We start from the raw sequence: 19,173 nt of genomic DNA, 5'->3' as shown, positions 1-19,173 counted from the left end.
CACATTTTTCAATAGTGTCAGCAAACTTTTCAAACTAACCTTCAGAACTTTCCTTTCTCTTCACTCCCTCCCATCTCCTCTTCTCAGACACTTTATTTTTTAATCTCTTAATTTTCTGTATTCTCCTATTGTAATCTCCAATGTTCTGACTTTTTGCTCCTTCCTCATTGGTCCCTGATCCCTTTTTCATGGGTTTTTTTCCCCCCCACATCCTCTTTCCTAGCCCAACTCAACCTCACCATAAACTTGGTTATGTCCACAATACCCTCTCTCTAGCAATGGAAAGGAATACCCTGAAGCGTTAGCTTTCAGCAGATGGGCATCAGGAGGGTATATGTGACATAGGTGTTCATCCCCTCCCTGATTTGTATATTTCTTCTTCAAATGTCTGTCTGACTTTGATGGCACCAAGAGATACAGCTGGGGTAGCAAGAGGCAGAATTAAACAACTATTTTGTCAGTAGTTGAGCAGCTTAAAACCAATGCCAGGCAGCTCAGAAAGAGGGGGGACAGAGGGATGATAGAGGGCCAGAGCCAGGGCTCTGGGAGGGGAGCATCATCTGAGTGACATGCAGCATAAAAACATCTGTTTCCTCTAAGGTATCATAACACTGTAGTTATGGCATGATCAGCATTATAACCACAACAGAGCATGCAATATTAGGTGCTGCATCTGAGTCCTTGCACTTATTTAAACCTATAAATATCTCCAATAAAAACAAAGGGAAAATATTTGCCACACGATGTTTGGTGTGTTGTTTTTTTTTTTCAAAAACATCCAATTGATACTAGTTTGCACCAGGTTTAAACTTCCCTCACCCTCTAATATAATTTGATTTCAAATTCTCCTACTTCTCCTTTTCCATTTTCCCACTCTTCCTCAAGGATTTCCAATGTTTATGTGTGCTTGTTTGGTAGGACATGATTAAGGAGCACAATACTGTGTGAGATAAAGTAAATGTAAACAGTATTATCATCTCTATTTTGCAGAGGGACAAAGAAGGTATTGTGCAGCAGCTGGTGACACTGGCTGGTATTAGACATGCATTAACACAATAAATTGTGACTATTTTTTACATATCTTCAAAAATACAAAATATACAGTTTAGCAAGCATGGGCAGTGAATACATACATTTAATAGCTACAAATAAATAAACAAAGCATAGCTTTAGCCATTGCTACAGCGTCGTTACAGTAATGGCATTATTTGCAAAATAAAAATAAAAATAAAAATTAAATCAACCCAGTAAAAGCTCCAGTTCTGTTGAAAAGGAGGAGCCTACAGGAAAGCTGGAGAAGGGACTTTATACAGTGGCATGTAATGATAGGACAAGGAGGGATGGTTTTAAGCTGAAAGAGGGTAGATTTAGATTAGATATCAGGAAGAAATTCTTTCCTATGAGGGTGGTGAGACATTAGCATGGGTTACCCAGGGAAGTTGTGAATGTCCCCTCCCTCGAAGTGTTCAAGGCCAGGCTGGATGGGGCTTTGAGCAATCTGGTCTAGTGGGAGGTGTCCCTGCCCATGGCAGGGGGGTTGGAACTAGGTGACCTTCAAGATCACTTCCAGCCCAAACCATTCTATGTTTCTATGGTGTGACCAAATTCTTATTACAACTCCCACGCAGGCTTCTGCTCAGACTTGTGTTGCTCCTGCTCCATGCTAAACATAAAATATGAGTTTTCTTTCCTATTTTAAAGCATGCAAAACATGCAACATAATCCTGTATACTTTGCCTGACAACCTTAACCTTTAGGTTTTTCTAATTTTTAAATGTTTTATTTCATAAATCTAGTTTGCCATTAACCTCAGGTTTCATTGTCCTTTTACTGTATTTAAGTTTTTGGAGACACTTTGCTTTATATCTGTGGGTGTGCTGTGAAAAGCTATCATTTTTTTCACTTGTCTATTAATTCTCAAAAGCAGAAGTTTTTAAATTTTCATAATGTAGAAAAGTTACTCCAGGAAAATCCAGAAGACTGAGGACTCAGTGACAGTCTGAATTAATCTGGATCAGATGACAAGGTGTTTTCAGAGTCACATCATGATAGCCAGCCTGCTTACAAACTCAGTTTCAGCTGTTAGCACAATTTTCACGGTAGAGGCATTTTAAAAGCAAAGAAAATACATGGGACCTGTTGAAGATAAACAATTTCTAGACTTCAAGAAAAAAATGTAAAAACACAATCAGAATAAAAGGTTCCTCTGCCAGTTAAAGCTTTTTAACAGAACTGGAAAGATAAGACCAGGTGGAGATCATATGCCAAGTCTTTTGTGTCATAAATTTGGTAACAGTGCTCTGAATTTTGGAAAACAAACAGTTTTGATTGGAGGTTTGGCTGCAAGCACCCTTCTCCTCATTTTCATACAGACACAAAGATTCTGTAAAGAACACCATTTTGATTACAACATTTCGGCAGACATATGCTAAGCTATGATAAAGAAAACCAGAACATGATACTTTGCATGAATTTTCTCCACACCATGAGACAACTAACAGCTTCTATATAACTCCTCTCCCTCGGATGAGGATAAAATTCTGCCATCTCTTAAAATACAAAATGTGATGTAGTTTAAAACCTCATAAAGGACAAGAAATGGAACATAACTCTTGTTTTTCAGTTTCAAAGGTAAATTGATCTATAATCAATGTGAGGATTTTAGTCACATTCACAGCTTTTCAATTGAACCAAAGCAATCATTTCAATTTTCTCTGCTCTCTAGATGCCATTAAAATACAGATTCAGTGTTCTGTAAATGGAATAAAATTATTGATTATACCTATTTACTATACATATGCATTATCTTGAATTGTACATACCAGTTATTACATAGTACAGATGAATCACTACTTAGATGAATGGCTGGATACTTAATATATTGTAATACTTTTTTTTCACCTATGGAAAATAATCAAGTGCATGACACTTACCAAATTACAGAAATTTGACACACTAAGCATGTCTGAAACTGTTTGTCCTGTCTGATCAAATCACTAAATTAATGATGCAATCATGTAAAATGTCTTCTTCTAGTTAAAATGTTATTCATATCTTATTAGACATTTTGTTTGTCATGTCCATCATTTAAAGGGGATAATTTCCATATCCAGACCATGAAAAACCCACACATTTCTCCTGTATCTGGTAAGGTAGGTCTTCATCTCACCTTGTCTGCTTCTTGTCACTAGGAATTCATGTATGTCAGTAAAGAATAGTAACCTTACAGTGTTTTTAAAACTCTGCTTCCCCAATGTAGGGAATTAATAGCCAGTGGGATTTGCTATATTTTAAAATATTAATTAAGATGCAGAGCTCTGTCTGAGGAATTAGACCTTGTAAGCCATGTGTTCCTCTGATATTTATATCTTTCAGTTTTGTCATAAAAGTTCTGAGAATATTAAACCCATCTCTGAGGATTTGTTGTTTAGCTTTCAAATGCCTGCATTCATATTTCACTTACAGCACTTTTGAAAAACACAGTATTCAGCAACTCAGGAGCTGAAGCTGCCCTGCAGCCACAGCAGAGGGGTGGCTCCCACAGCAGCAGCAGCTCAGTCACTTTGAGTACCCCATGACTGCAATCTGGTCCTCATCAGTCCGGAGGTGACACCCCCACAATACCCCAAACACAATGTTTTGGATGTGTCTTGCTAAATTGTAAATTACACTACTACTTGTGGGATGGGGCTTTTAGATGGTGAGCACGGTGCTAAGAACTACAAAACTGTCTTTATCTATTAACAGCTCCACTGGTTGCCAAAGTGCACTAAATTTGCACTAAATTCTGACTGCTGGCAGCAAAGTAACTCAGCCAATGCTCATACAACTCTAGGATTTTGTCCTTAAGAGAAAAGGTGATGTTGGCTAATTTTTGTCTTAGACATGCAGTAGTGGCAGATGTGCTTGGCAATTGTTAAATGAGCTCCAGATGGTAGCTTAGAAGTTTGACCTTAAACATTTTCCAACTTTCAGCTGCAATTTTTCAATGAAGAGATGTGAAGATGCATGGCTTGTTCAGTTTTTCTCCTGGATTTAAACTGAAGATAAGATTATGAGGTTCGTCAAGAAAATGGATGATGACATTATCTTGTCTCGAATTCATCGCAAATGAAGTTTGAAGGAATCACCTGTTCACCACTACTGATAAAAAGATTTTAAGGAGAAAGAAATAACCCAGTAATTTGCTTCTTTTTAGTCCTCATATAAAGTAAAGAAAAACAATTTTCTGTTTGAATCGTTTATCCATTGTCTGATAAAATTTCATCTACTTATGCAGATTGTTTTCTGTTAGGCTGTTCAGAGTAAACCCTAACTTGATGTATTTAACCTCAGAAAGAACAAATCACTCAGCTTTCAGATTTAAAAAACTCTTTTAATTTGCTTTCTCCTTCAGAGGAGGATGTACTTATTTTTAGATAATGTACTGCTCTTAGCAGAGTAATCACCAGATAGTTTGCCAGAGACTGTAAGAAAGTTCATCTCCACAGGAAGCTTTATAATTTAGAAAATAACATCTAAAATCATCGAACTCTCCTGCCAACTGGAATTGTTCTCTGTGAGCAGAGTTAAAGGAGAATAACTCATTCTTCATTTCCTTATTAGAAAAGAAAACAACCTATCTCTGAAGTAAAATTCTGTATGCTGCTATCAGATGGGTATGGCTAGTGAGCGCTTTTGAGTGCGCAATAGGCATAGGCTGTGAAATCACTGCTTGATTTTAAATTAATTGGTTTTCTTCATCTCTTTCTTTTTGCTCCAACACACCCATAATTCTACCATTTATACTCTGAAAACTCATTTCTTCTGTCAGAGATCAGATAAAAGTCCACTTTGCTTGGGCAGCAGGTGCAGGACAAGAGCTGGGTCCCTTTGGGGCAGAGTGGTAGGGACATATTGCCACTGGGATCTTCATGTCCCACTTACCTCCGGCGGGAATGATGGTGGTGGGAGTGAATGTGGCCATGCTCATGTCCTACCCCAACACACAAAACACAAATGAGATGCATCCATGAACAGAAATCCAGGATAATACTGCAGCTGGTAGTTTAGATACAGTCATAATAATAAAAAGATCAGATGTGGACCTGTAGATATCCTACTGCTTCAACTACAACTAGCATCAGAACTGCTGTGCCCAAAATAATGAACTCCAAAAGGAAGAAAGCAAAGCTAAAGAAGGTCTGCAAGTAGGGTTTGGGCCTTAGAGTTGTAGAACACTTCTACATCATTTTGAATTAACACATTTCTGGAAATATTGACTTAGAAATATTTAAAGGCTGCCATTTATCATATCTTTGATCTACAGATAATTCAAGAAAATAAGATCTAATAGCATATCTTATTAAAGCTGATGAATGTAATCAGCAGCTTTCAAGCCTAACTGAATATTGAATGCTCCTTTATACAGCAATAACTCAAAAGAGCAGGGAGCCATTGCCCAAAGTCAATGGAAATAAAACTGCAAGGCCAAAAAGGCTTCCCTGAAGTTAATTGTAAAAGAAGTCGGATGGTGGTATTGATTTATGCAAATACCTGTGCCTGTAAATCAAGGCAGTGACCCTGGGAGCAGGCAGAGAAGTTTGGGGACAGCTCCAAGGGGCTCAACTGGCCACTTTGCTGCCTGTCACCCATGCTCCATGGCTTCAGGGCATAAAGGCAGATCCATGATGCCCAAGTGGCAGCTGGATGCATAATCTGTGTCTGACCCCCAGAGACACACAGGCACATACATGGGCTGCGGCTTCACATTTCCAAAGTGCATAGATTAAAAAGCTATCATTAAACTTCTTGCTGTTAGCCTTTACTACCTTTCACACATTGCCTGATTGTTGGTGGGGGACTTCATACCATACCTGAAGCAAGGGATCCCTTACACAAATATATTACCTATTATATATACCTATATTACCTATTCTTAGCCTGTATCACTTATATTTTGGAGAGTGCAGAAGGAAGATTTTTTTTATTCTGGTGCAATTTGTGGAAAGTGGTTGAGTATTTGTTTGAAAATACTAACTTGCCCAATGAATTTAATCACAGTTTGCTGGAGACTTCATCATCATCGGGTTTAAACAAAAAAACCCAGTGTTCCTTTTCTGGAACATCATGAGCCTGCTCTGGTTGAGCACAGTACAAGCTGAGGGCAAGTTTGGCCTGTGCAGAAAGAAGAAAAAGCAGTTTCTTTCTTTTTCAAGTTGCTGTAGAATGGAAGTGTTTATATCAACAGTCACGATGAATTCATTAAGTATAATTTGAAACCAGCTTGGTACAAAATTGTCCAGAAGTCTGCTAAAATCAATGTGACTATGGAGTGAGTAATTAGAATTCAATCAGCAGGGAAAGTTGCTGATTCTTAAGACAGAAAAATCAATATATAGTTTGGAAGAAATCATAAATTGTAATGGCTACATTCAGAAGGCAACTTGGTTTATACTTTTAAGATTACCAATTAGTTACATCTTTCACTTCCACTCCCTCTGTGGGTTTCCATCCAACACACCCAGAGCTCTCTCTAGTCTTATATTTTTTTCCTTAATCATGGAAACTTGGTTCATGATAAGCAATTTTAATGTTCTGATAAACTTAGAAAAAATGTCAATTTAAAACAAAGGAGCTGATAGAGCCAGAGACAGCTCTCTTCTTGCAAACAAAAAAAAAAATGCATTCAGGTACATCACTTTAATATTTAATGCTAATCATTAAAGTAAAACCAAAAATTTAGTCTGAAGATGTCATGTCACAGAAACTGTTTTGTTGATATTTCAGGGATTTGGAGCCCAGTCTAGAACAAAGCTACATTAAGGTTCTCTAGTGGGCCTAGAGATGTGGAGGAGGTTGCTAAAATGTTTATCATTTTAGCCTCATGGTAAAAACCTGGGTATTTTAAGAAAGACACTGGAACATAAAGTGTGCAACTTCCAAAGCTGTTAGAATGGCCTTCTGAGATTTCAGGGAGAGTGTGTTCAGGAGCAGGCATTTGTGTCAAAGCTTCACTGTGAAGCTTTGACACAAACTTCGACACAAGCTTCTTTGGTTGGTTGGTTGGTTGTTTTATAATAAAAACCCCACTTACAATAAAAGCACAGAAAAATAATGCTAAATTACATGTAAATATATTTTATTACCTGGTTTGAGCCACCTCATCAAAGAAGAGCATCAACGATTATAATAAAAGAACAGGAAAAAAAGAGAAATCACATGTGCTACTTGTCTTAAGCCATTTCATCTAAGATGAGCATTAATAAATTTAGGAGACTTTCTGAGTAAGGCCCACCAATTTCAGTTGCTGAAGTTCAGCTCTGGACCAAGATAGAAAAGCAAACAAACAAATTTCTGAAATACAATGAACAGGTTAGAGATGAGATGAGAGAGTGATATGTGGTATGTTGACCTAAATAAATGCTAAAGAATAGATTTTATTTCTGTGATCTGTAGGCAATCTCAATTCATCTGCACACAGACTTGCTTATAGAACAACAACAACAAAAAATCCATTTCTCAATCCTGCAAGCTAAGCTTAGCAGCTACTCCATCTGTTGAGCTACAGTAGCAGGCAGAGGCCATACTCTGTTGCTGGGGGTTGTTTGTATCTAGGGTAGAGTGTAAGGTTGCAATTGCAAGCAGTGACCTCTTTTTTGGCTGCTTGCATGGGGATTTGTACCAGGGACTTCCGGGCTGAGATAATATTCTGTAGCTGGGCACTGTCATCATTCATTTGTTCCCTGGGGACAGGGGAAAAAAAGGTGGGCCCTGCATTTCTGTCCCGGGCTGGTCAAGTCTTGCTTTCCTTTAGGTCAAAGTCTCACTTCTTTGCAACTCAACAGTCTCCTATTCAGGTCAACTGTGTGACTAGAATCTGGTCTGTGCAATCATGGGAAGTTATTGCAGATCCTGGGTTGGCATTAAGTGTAAACCATTCTAATAATCTAATGTAAATCTCAGTTTAGTACGTGTCTTCAGCTCCAACCTGCAGAGAAGCTCTTAAACTCTTTATGAGTCTCTGCCATTTACTGTTATGCTAGATAGGCTCAGCTTGCAAAAAAGGAAAGTACATTGGCACCAGGCTTTCTTTTTTTCATCACTGCTAAATATCAGGCTGACGAGACTGATAATCATAGAACCATCCTTCACATTTTATTAGAACATGTCCCTGCATTCATTCAGATATTTAATTTCAGTATTGATGGCTGCTTCTTAAAACATAAACAATTCTGTCTTGGTTAGAAAAAAGGTTTATATGATATCCAATAATTGCCTTAAGTGACAGAAACCACCACCATTAGCTCAATGCATTCTCCAAGGTTACTGGACTCAAGAGCATTTTCAACTACTAACTGTTTTCCTGCATGCTTCTCTGGTTTTCCCTTGTTCTGATAATTCATTTCTTCATTCCTTCCTCAGGCTTTCATGTTCACACACTGATTTTCTCCCTCAAGCCCCTGAAATGTTTTGTGCACCTTAACCTTTGGATAGAGCCACCGTCCTTCTGAGCATACACCTATTTCTTCTTTGGGGCTCTGCTGAATGAGGTAACTGCCCCACCAGCCTCAAGAAGGTTCCTGCAGATTTAAACAGGGATGGCTAAATGTAGCATTAGGTAATAATAAAATACCTTCTCCCTTGCAGTTCCTCCAAACATGTAGCATTTAATTGGGGCTTGCTCATGTGTAGTGGGAAGCTCAGGACTTTTTGCAGTGACTTCCTAGCTGGCTACTGTCTCATCAGAGAGAGCCTGAATAACTGCTCTTCCAGTGCTTGAGCAGAGGATTGACAACAGCTAAAGGGAATTTCCAAATAATCATAGCATCACTGGGACTTACACTCCCTCTGAGAAACAGTCCTGCAAGAAACAGATAAAGATCTAGATGTGCTGGAAGGGGAAGAAGCAAGGGATTGTAGTGGCTGTCAGACTCTCTGTGGAAATAATGTGACTCAGCCTCTGTGAATACGGAGGAGGGAACTGGCTTGGGTGTGGAAAGTGAGCCACAGCCACCGTTACCTTCAGGACTCTCAACCCAAAGTTTTTGGCAGCATTAACCTGGGAGTTATTCATGCTCAGAGCACAGACATGCCAGAACAAAATGTGTTACCTGTGCCCATTAGAAGCTGTTAGGTGGCAACAGGATCTCAGTCTCCCAGTGCAGTGACACATGTTCCCCACAGGTTTTGCAATAGCTGTTTGTAAATACTCCCAAACATTTATGCTGATTTACAGGATCACTGCATGCAGTGGAAATCAGAAATGTGGAATTTGTTGACCTCCTCTGATTGGTGATCAATATAATCTCAAAAAATGTGCATTCCTGGAATGCAGGAATGCATTATCTCATTTAGAGGAAAAAAGTGTGTAATGAAGCATCAGTCTTTGTGATCCTGTTGACAAGAAGAAAGCCACTCTGTCTGAATATTCAAGCTATCCATACACCCAAAGCTACTATACATTAAAAAGACTGAGAACTCATTTTATCTGTACAATTCACAATATTAAATCACATGTAGTTGATATCACAACCTTTCCTGTCCAGTTATCCCATAACGGTGGTGGTGATTATGAAGGTATTGGTGGTGATTTTAGATTTCTAACACTAGGATAGGGGGAAAAAAAAAAAAAAAAAAAGACCTTACTGACACAGAAAGTGTGATCATAACAATGCAGAAATGAAAAATTATGCTCAGGGGCAAATGTAATACATGAAAGGTGTTGTAAGTCATTTATTGAAAATTACCAGGTTTCATGATACCATCATCTTCTTAAAGAATTGCATTCAGTCCTCTGTGATGTGATGGCTTAGAAGTCTCTTTTGCTATATAATCTTTACAGGCAGCTGTTAGAAAATGCAACATAACGAAGGCAAGTGCTGAATACAAGATGCATTTATGTCATAGGTGAATTTCATACATTTTATTTGACACTGATCCATTAATTGCAAACCAAGATCAGATGCAGCTAAGTGAAGAGACCCCATTTTGCTGGTAGGGTGGCAGAATGGAAATCATATCTATAGCCTGCAGCCCCAGAACAGTGTTACAGCACTATACATACACCTACTGGGGACAAGGAGACCTGAGCAAATGCTGCTCATTCACTCTGACCTTCCTTAGAAGCTACTTTACCCTTATATTAAAAACCCGTACTCTAAAGGCATGTTTGCAGACACTTGGAAAGAAAAGATGATCTGAAGACAAAGTGTCTCATTTCCTAAATACTGTTCAACTTCTTTATTAAAATAACTCTTTCCCTCCTCACAAACCCCACTCCCCTTCTTCCTACCTTGCAAATTGGCAGTTGGTGATAGTAAGTCTGGTGATCCAGTGGGAACTTGAATTTTTCCATCTTGTTAGTCCCTGCTGATGGTTTTCGGGCCATCTTCTGTAAAATCTGTTGTTTCACAGCCAGCAGCTATCAGCTGGCTAGTGACTCCACCTGGAAGAAAAAATGTGGCAGTAATTTTTTGCAGGTCCTAGGGTATGAGAAGAACAATCACAGGTGACAACTCTGTAGTGGCCCAGGCTGCAGACACATTAGAAGTCCAGTTTCATGTTCTGGAGCTCTGGACCTCTAGGTTAATAAAACCAAACTGCAGCGACAGAATGTATTTGGTTCTGTGTGTTGTATGGACCTCTGACAGCAGGGTGCCAACTGGATTTGCTAATAATGGTTTTCCCGTGAGCTACCTAACATACGGGATTTTTTTTACAGCAGATGATCCTGAAAGTCCTGACTATTTCAATTGATATGCTTTTGAATGCATAGCTTGGCATTCGGTGTTATTACACTGCTACAAGCAGCAACTATGTACCTAACACCAATTTGATGTCTGTGAAAGAGAATGAGGAAAACAAACAAAAATTCCTGCTATTTTAATTCACTGCTGGCAGTTTAAATTGGTTTCATAAGCTCAGCTCTCTTTATATGACCTGTAAATTTGAAACAAAGGAATATACGGATATACTTGTAAATCAAAAGAGTATACAAAATCATGTACGTGTGTAGACTTAAACACATGTTGACCTTAACATATATATGATCAAAAATTAGTTTAAGACAGCTGTAGTTGGAAAATGTGGTCAATGACAACCCACAAATGTCAGGCTAAGGATGCTAAGTGTGTACAGGGTGCACTTTTCTTGCAATTTCTTCTCCTGTCTAATATTCAAGCAAAAAACCTTCAGTCTCTACTGACCAAGAGTTTTGCAGTTTATAAACCACAAAATAAATAGTTTCATCTGTCCTTTAGTTCTACATGTACTGTCAAATATTTGCCATGATAACTGTAAAGCTTTCCTAAACAATATATTTTGTACCTAAGCATTTAGCTTTAAAGGGGTGATTACAAAGTAGAGCACTTATTCGCAAAGCAAACAAAGAATAACAGGCTGCCTTGTTTATTTTTTAGCTGTTTCCCCATAGCAATTAAGATAATCCCAAAACCTACAAAACAACAAAAGCATTTAGGCATTTCCATTTCCAAAATACTATTAAGTTCCCAAGCACACATTTAAAAACAAACAAACAAAAAACCAACCAACCAAACAAACAAAAAAAAAACACCAAAAACCCCCAACACTTGAAAATTAATATAAACAATTGTTCCATTTGTGAAGCCCAGATCAGGTGTGTACTAGGAAAGGCACTTGAGAACATTCTACAGTTCCACTGGTTGTTAGCACGTGCTTAATTGCACACATAGCTGTTTTTCTAGGAACCCTATAATTATTTTAGATTCACTCATGGATGGGATGATAGATCATACTCCCCTCTCCAGATGTGGAATAACAATCTCTAGCGATGTAAGCACTGCATGACTGCATTTGCAGAAGTTCATAATCTGTCCCAAGTTACTTATCAAGCATTCTTAAATTTCACTCTGAAGACAGGGGGATGGAAAATGATTATACCATCTGGAAAAGATGAGTTCAGTAGTCGCAAACCTAAAGAAAGTCCTGGCCAGGACACTGGGTCATTTAAAGTATCCTTGAGAAAACTACCTTTGTTCAGCAGGTTACAATGAGACAGACAGAAAGAAGGGGGCTTACACTGAATTCATGAGTAAAATAAGTTCATTGGAGATTCAAGCATAGGGTAAAGGATGATTGCTTTCAATTAAGGAAACAATCTGCTCTGCCTAGTGGTTTTCTTAGTAGAATTGAATGATTTACCATATAACAGGTTACCACAAAGAAGGTAGTGAGCTATTCTGTGACCTTTGGGAAAAGAGCAAGAAGAAAATGGCATGAAATAAATGAGGGAAGACTAGATTGGCTATGAGGGAAAGTTTCCTAAAAATAAAGAAAAATCATCCTGGGAAACCTAATTACTAGAGAGAAAGTAAGCCAAATCCTGGAGAGCATGGTTTATATACTGTTGAGCTGAGCTGAGCCAAGGGAAATTAGCAGGAAACCTGCAAGATGTGTTAAGATTTTATGATCCTGGGGCTCCATCGTGGCATTCACTTGCACTTTCTTCTACAGTATTTTCCAGCAGCAGAGCCTGAAGGCAGGAAAAATGGCTGTGGGATTGTGAGAGGTGGGAAATCCCCTCGGCTAGAGAAGTTTCTGCTGTCACCTCTGTTTCCAGAGTAGCCCCAAGCCTAGTTCTCAGCCTGAGCTGAAATAGTTCTTCCAGATCTCCTCTTCTTTGAACAGTCCAACATTAGAGGCATATTTGGTTTTCCCAGGCTGCTCTTCCTTTTGGAGTGTAAAGTTCTGCACTTCAGTGTTTGCAAAGCTTTATTATGCTATTACGAAGATACAGAGTTTAATTGCCCATGCATGCTGCTGATTCCCGAATCCATTTTGTCTCCCAATCTTAACTAGGAGTTTTTAATATGTGAGGGTGTTCCCAGGACCAGAAGCACATGTAATTCTGAACAATGATCCAGCTAGGAGCAGGGATAAGAAAATGCAATGTGCAGCACTGCTAGAGCTTGCTAGAGCTCATGTAAAACAGCACCAAATGATGGTCAACTCCGTAAAATACTGCCAACAAATCTAGCTACATTACCATAGTAATCAGACCAAAAGTTTACAGCTAAAAGAAGATGGCCCACCAGAGCAATCACCATTGTCTCTGCGTAATATCTTCAACTAAAAACCCAGCTGTGAGAATATTTTTGGCAGAAAACAGGCAATAATAGGCCCCTTTTGGTTATGCCCCCTCAAAAGCTATCTTGTTTTATATGTATCTCAACTTCTGGCTAAGAGGAAGCATGTGATGAGCAGCGCAATTGCTTCCAAATCTTAGACTAGCCAGCATGCATCCTACATCCAGTAAAGAACACTTCATTTTCCTTAGACTCCCCCTGCAATAATACCTTGCAGAGGTGCAAAGGCATAGGACAGTGCTGACACTTGGCCACATCTGAATCATTTCATGATGACCAAACATTTAAGACTAATGTCCACACTACATTTATTTATTTATTTATTAAATCTGTAGCTGTCTTTCTGTTTCTTTCCTACCATACAGTGTCTGGTTCTCAGTCTGCCTACTCTTTATTCTACTTTCCACCCTCATTTGCCCTAGAATTTCTCAGTAACTTTCTTTTTCTGGCATATATGAATACCATAATGTCATAATTTGTGCAGTGTTTGAATTCAGGCTGTCAGAATGGGTTCAGTATATGTCCATTGGTCCTAATAAGCAATGCAAACATTCAACATGTAGTACAACGCTGACACTAGCTAAGAGGAGTCTATCCTGTTTTATTTCATTCTATCCTCTTTTATATGTTCTTTAGGGCAGCTGCCAGCCTGTCACATCATCGTATTTCTGCTTTTTATTCCAGGTATTTTAAGATGGAAGAGGATCCATAACACTGGAATTACATATTTAATGGTATGGAGTCTTGTTTCAGCAGATTGTGAATCACTTTGGAGGCACACTCGGTTTCATGTATCAGTTCGTTTCGCTGTCGATTTATATAGACAGCTTGTCAACAGATGTTGAATCAGTGCAGAACTTTCTACTATCAAGAGTGCTGTTGGGAGTAAGAGAATTTTGTTTGTCTCATGTTCAGGGGATGTGTACAGATCAAAGCACAATATTCAGATTTTACTTCTCTGACATTTAGTAGTCATATAAAATACAGAGGGGTTTTGGTAGGGTTCTTTTCAGCCTATGTAATGCCTGAGAGCAGTCAGCTATAGCTGAGAAATACAGATTCCACAGCAAGGATTGAGATGGTCTGCTAACGTGCCTTCCATCAAAATTGAAAGACAACGTGAAGAACACATCCTTCAAGATCTTTATGAATGCCTTTAGCACATTTAAATCAAACAGTTAAGAAATTCACAATTAATTTTGTGTGAACACTGTGATATCGCTAACTGAAACACCAAAGAAACTGTCTCCCAGCTAGGCAATCTAATACAAAAGGTTTCTCTTTTCCAGGAGGTACCATAATCAGGCATTATTTGGCAGAAGAAAGATAAATGTTTCCTCTTCTCTATTACTAGGCAAACTAGAAATTACAATATTACATAGTTCTTACAAACATTGCTCAGAAGGCCTGGAAAAACAGACCTCTTTTGGAATTTTCTCATGAAAGTGATGAAGGCTTTCAGAGAAACTTCCTCCTTGCTTTACAAACCACATTTCAACATAAAGCCTTCTGGTGCTAATTAAGGACCTCCTTCAATTCATTTGAGGTTTGTGATTCTGTGGTAGGGTAGCAGTCTTCAAATATGATTTTTGGAGTGAGATGAGACAGTTTTGGCAAAAGTGTGATCTCCTGATTTTTAAATGGGCTATCCAGGAAAACAGCATAGGACAACTCACATTGGGATCATAAGAAGCCTGAAGTCAGATCTGCAGCACACGGCTGGGTCAGCCATGGAGCCAGGCCAAGCTGCTCAGGGATTTATCCAGCCTTGTGTTGAAGACCTCCATGCCTGGAGCCTGCAAATTGTATTTCAACATGAGATGTAAATGTATTATGTAATAGCATGTGAACATAGAGACACCCTGCTCATCCAGTGCAAGGGCAGGAGTAAGAAGAAAGGGAGGTAATCTTAACCTCCTCATTTACACCTGTGACTTGAAGCCCCCATCAGTCTTTTAAATACAGAATGAATTCAGGTTTTCAGAAAGACCAATTTTCAGAAAATCCTGAGGCATTTTCCAGCCCTGCAGCACTTGATACAGTAGTAGCTGGCATTTGGGGAACATTTTAGAATTTGAGTAAGAAAATGCACCAACCTTCAGAAACAGGGATTGCAACTGCTGTTTTCTTTTTGGTCATCTTGTGATACAGGAGCCCATTAGAACAAAATAGCTTCACAGTAAAGTCTTTGCTGTGTTTAAGTCAAGTTGGGTTTGTTTTCAGAGACTTCTTTAGAACAAAACTTTGCAATAACTGAAGAACAACAGACACTTTGAATTGCCTATTTTTTTTGAAGGAGCACACAACTTGTTTAGAAAGGCTTTCATAATTACTGAAGCATGCCAGTTACTGAGCAAATGAATTTTATTCCAAGGTGCTAGCAGATTTTTTTTAAGAAACAAGCAATTGCCCCATAACAATGCTGAGAGCAGAGGCAAATTTTAGCCTCCTGTCTGAAAAAGGGAGCATGTTGGAGGTGGTGTATTTCTAGCTAATTAGTGGAAAATTAAAAAAGCTCAAGGAAATAAAATGAAACTACTTGCTGAATGCTTTATGCCCCAGAGCAAAGGACATCTTCATAATGATAAAATGCCTTTAATCACCAAAGGTTTGTCTAATCACCTCTATATTGATATATAATACACAGCACTGAAACTGTGCCAGCATGGCCCATCCCAAAATTCACTGCAGTAAATAATAATTGCACTTGGAATGAATTTGCCTAAACAAAAAAACCTTCTGACAGTTTAATCCTTCCCTTTTGGAAAAAGATTAGGCCAAACAGGCACAGTTTTGTCACAGCTGCTACTTGCAGTCATGGTTTTCATATTAAATTTTTATTTAAACATAAGATTCCCCACTTCTGATTCCTTGAAATGTCTGTATCTGTGTAGGTGGCTGAGCTAGCTTTGCTGTAAACTTTTGAAAAACATCAAACAGAAACTGTGTGGAAAGTTCAGAAAGAGTGAGGGGTTTCCTACAGCTCACAGCAATGGTGCACAGGGATTCTGTCCTACCTCTCATGGGGGAACAGTCTCAACACCCTAGAGGGGATTAGGGTGTTTACAGTGTGCACTGTCAGTCCCCAGAGAAGCAGCTGTGAGCATGGGAACTGCGACCTACACTGCACACCAAACCCTCCTCCATGGCGACGATTGCTAAACCAAGCTGAAAAGCTACACAGAAAATGCGCTTAAAGAGTCCAAATTTGTCTTACAGTAGAATAAAGGTGTTTGTGTTTCAGGGAATTGACCTGTAATTTTTGGCAGATTTTGCTTTCAATTCATGACCTGCTATCTTCCTTCTCTAACTGCACTGACTACTCCTGTTACTGCAAGGAGGCACCACTGCTGGCTGATGCCTCACTGCTTTCAGAACATGACTCTGCCACTTTAATCATTGAGCTGCTTGTCTACCAGATGACATAGGAAACATGCAGAAACCCGCCAGGAATAGGGTTTCTGATGCAGGTGCTGGCTCCCTACCAACCCCACTGACACAGACAGACTGCCGCCACCCTCTGTAATTCATTTATTTTTTTGCTGCATGTCAGGCTTCAGAAGGTGCAGATTACAATTACGTAGTTGATGAGCTTCCTAATCCAGTGTCTAATTTCACCTGCACGTTGAATTTTTAATCTTGTAAAGATTCTTAAAGCCATCCCTGGAATACACCCTCTGCACTGGAAGAACCTGGAGTCAAATAAGTATTATACAAGCTAAATGCAAGGGTTGTTTTTTATTAAACTGTAAAACAACACTTGGCTTCATCCCAAAGCAATTAATTTAGTCCTTTAACTGAAGGAAAAAAATCAAGACATCTGATCTTTTCAGTGTTGTATATAACTTTAAACAGTTGATGGGTACAGCCTGAGTAGATCAATCTGACAAAACATGTCTGCAGCGTGTACTTATTGAATGAAATTAAATCTACAACACTCAGAAGGTTAATATGTATATCGTTATTAGAAGCTTCAGTGACCTTCATTACAATCTTCTAAGTGTATTACCCCAGGAAGGTAAAATTCAGTAGGCCTGTTTTTCTCTGAAATCTCACTGGCCATCATAGACGAATAGATCTCTAATCATAGAATCCTAGAATCATAGAATCCTAGGGGTTGAAAGGGACCTCGAAAGATCATCTAGTCCAACCAATCTGAGGTTGCATTTTTTTTAGGGCATGCAATTATGACAGTATCACATGCCTTCCAGGTTGTCTATAAGGGGAAATGTGCTCAACTCTCCTTCCTCCTTTTCTGTTTCTACTAGAGAACCAAACAAGCTACAGGTGTCACAGGTAGTCTTTACTCACTAGAACTTTAAAAGTGGATCCATGGTAGGCTTTATAGGAAAAGAAGGAAAACTATTTTTGGTCCCTAGGTCTGTTCTGAGCTGCTAGCCTCTATAAAAGAACTGTGACGAGGGAGATCCTCCTGTGACATAAAAGAGAGAAAATGTATAGCTCTGTGGTGAGGCTATATGTACCCACACACATATAAACCAATCCAAACTAAGCAGGAGCTGCATGGTTTAGCTAACTCTTGGATTGGCAATCCAGAGGGAACGCCCCTGCCCACATGTCTTGGCTGCCCGTGGCTGCTTCAGAACCCAGAGCACTTTTCAATGAACATGTGTTATCTCCCATGTCTCAGGTCTGGTTGAGGTAATTGCACTATGTTTAGTTAAACCCCCTGGAAATGAGAGCAGCAAACAGCTCTCTGCTGTCAGCTCTGAACCACTGTCTTGAGCTGGTTGGCAATGCTGAACTTCATGCCTAAGATGGTTTTGCTTTGGTGGTTGGAGCAGTGCTCCCTTTGCACTGGCTCTAACAGTGTGTGAGATGATTTGAGACCTGTTAGGGTGAAAGATGTTGTAAAAACGTGTAGTGTGACCCTAGTGTTATTCCAAGAAAGGGCTCATGCCACCAAGTAGCAATAGGGACTCATGGAGTGTTTGCAGAGTGTGTGGTGGGGTAAATCTAAGGCTATAGCAGTGCAGTGAAATGCCTGAAGGGAAGAGAGCTGGATAGAAGTGGCTTGAGCACACCTCTGGAAACTCAGAACTTCTCTGTGCTTATTCCATCTTGGCAACAGCTAGAGCTATTTTCTTCAAGGACTTCCTTGAATAAACGTAAGTGAAGTGAAGTGCCCATTAAAGAGAGATAATGTCATTTAGCTACATGGCTGGCCTATCGTCACAATAAGCTAATGTTTGCAAGGCACATAGGAAGTACAAATAAGCACTCATTAAACATTTTTCTCTGTTATCCCGTTTCCCATAGACGACAATAAAGTTTTAGTAGCTAATTCCAGATACGACTTGCCTCTGCTTGGCAGCCTAGATACATCTATTTGCTAGCACAGGGAGAGCCTACCTCTGGATATGCAACAGCAAACAAAACCTGTTAGCAAAGCGCTTAATCTCAGGGGCGCTCAGAGGCAGGAACAGAGAGCAGCTCCGCGCAATGACACGGGCTCTGCAGACACAGCGGCGGCGGGGCGGCCGAGGGGGCGAGCCAAGGCTGCCTTTACCTGCCCCCGCCGGCACCCACCCCCTCACCCACCCGGCCGGCCCCAAAGTTTTTCGGTGAAAGTTTGTTTCTGGGAGCCGCTGCAGAGGCGCCTCCCGGGAGCGGCGGGAAGGTGAGGGGCTGCTGGGGGCGGTGGGAACCCCCACCCGGGCAGGGGTTGGGGGGGGGGGATGATTTGCTGAGGGAGTTCCTGCCGACCCCGCAAGCGGCGGCTCCCTCGGCGCGGAGCTCTGCCGGCACCGCCCAGCCCCGGGAGCTTCCGCGGCGGGAGCGGGAAGAGGCGGCGGGGCCGCCCCGGTACGTTTCTCGGAGACCATCCTTGGGGGCCGGGGGTGGCCCGGGGAGAGCCCCCGCTTCCTTCGCCCCGGCGTGTCCGTGGCAAGGGGCTCCCACCCGCGGGACCGGCCGCGAAGGGCTTGCCTCCCGTGGGAAGGGGGGCAGGGGGGCTGCGGCTCGTCCCGGGCTCCGGAGCGTCCCCAAAAGTTGAGGGGAATGCTGAGCCCCCCGTTGCGGCCCCGTGCGAGGCAGCGCTCCGCAC

Source organism: Apus apus, chromosome 2 (genome assembly GCF_020740795.1).
Source record: "Apus apus isolate bApuApu2 chromosome 2, bApuApu2.pri.cur, whole genome shotgun sequence".
In the NCBI taxonomy this organism is placed as follows: Eukaryota; Metazoa; Chordata; class Aves; order Apodiformes; family Apodidae; genus Apus; species Apus apus.
Note: the sequence above shows the minus strand (reverse complement) of the source record.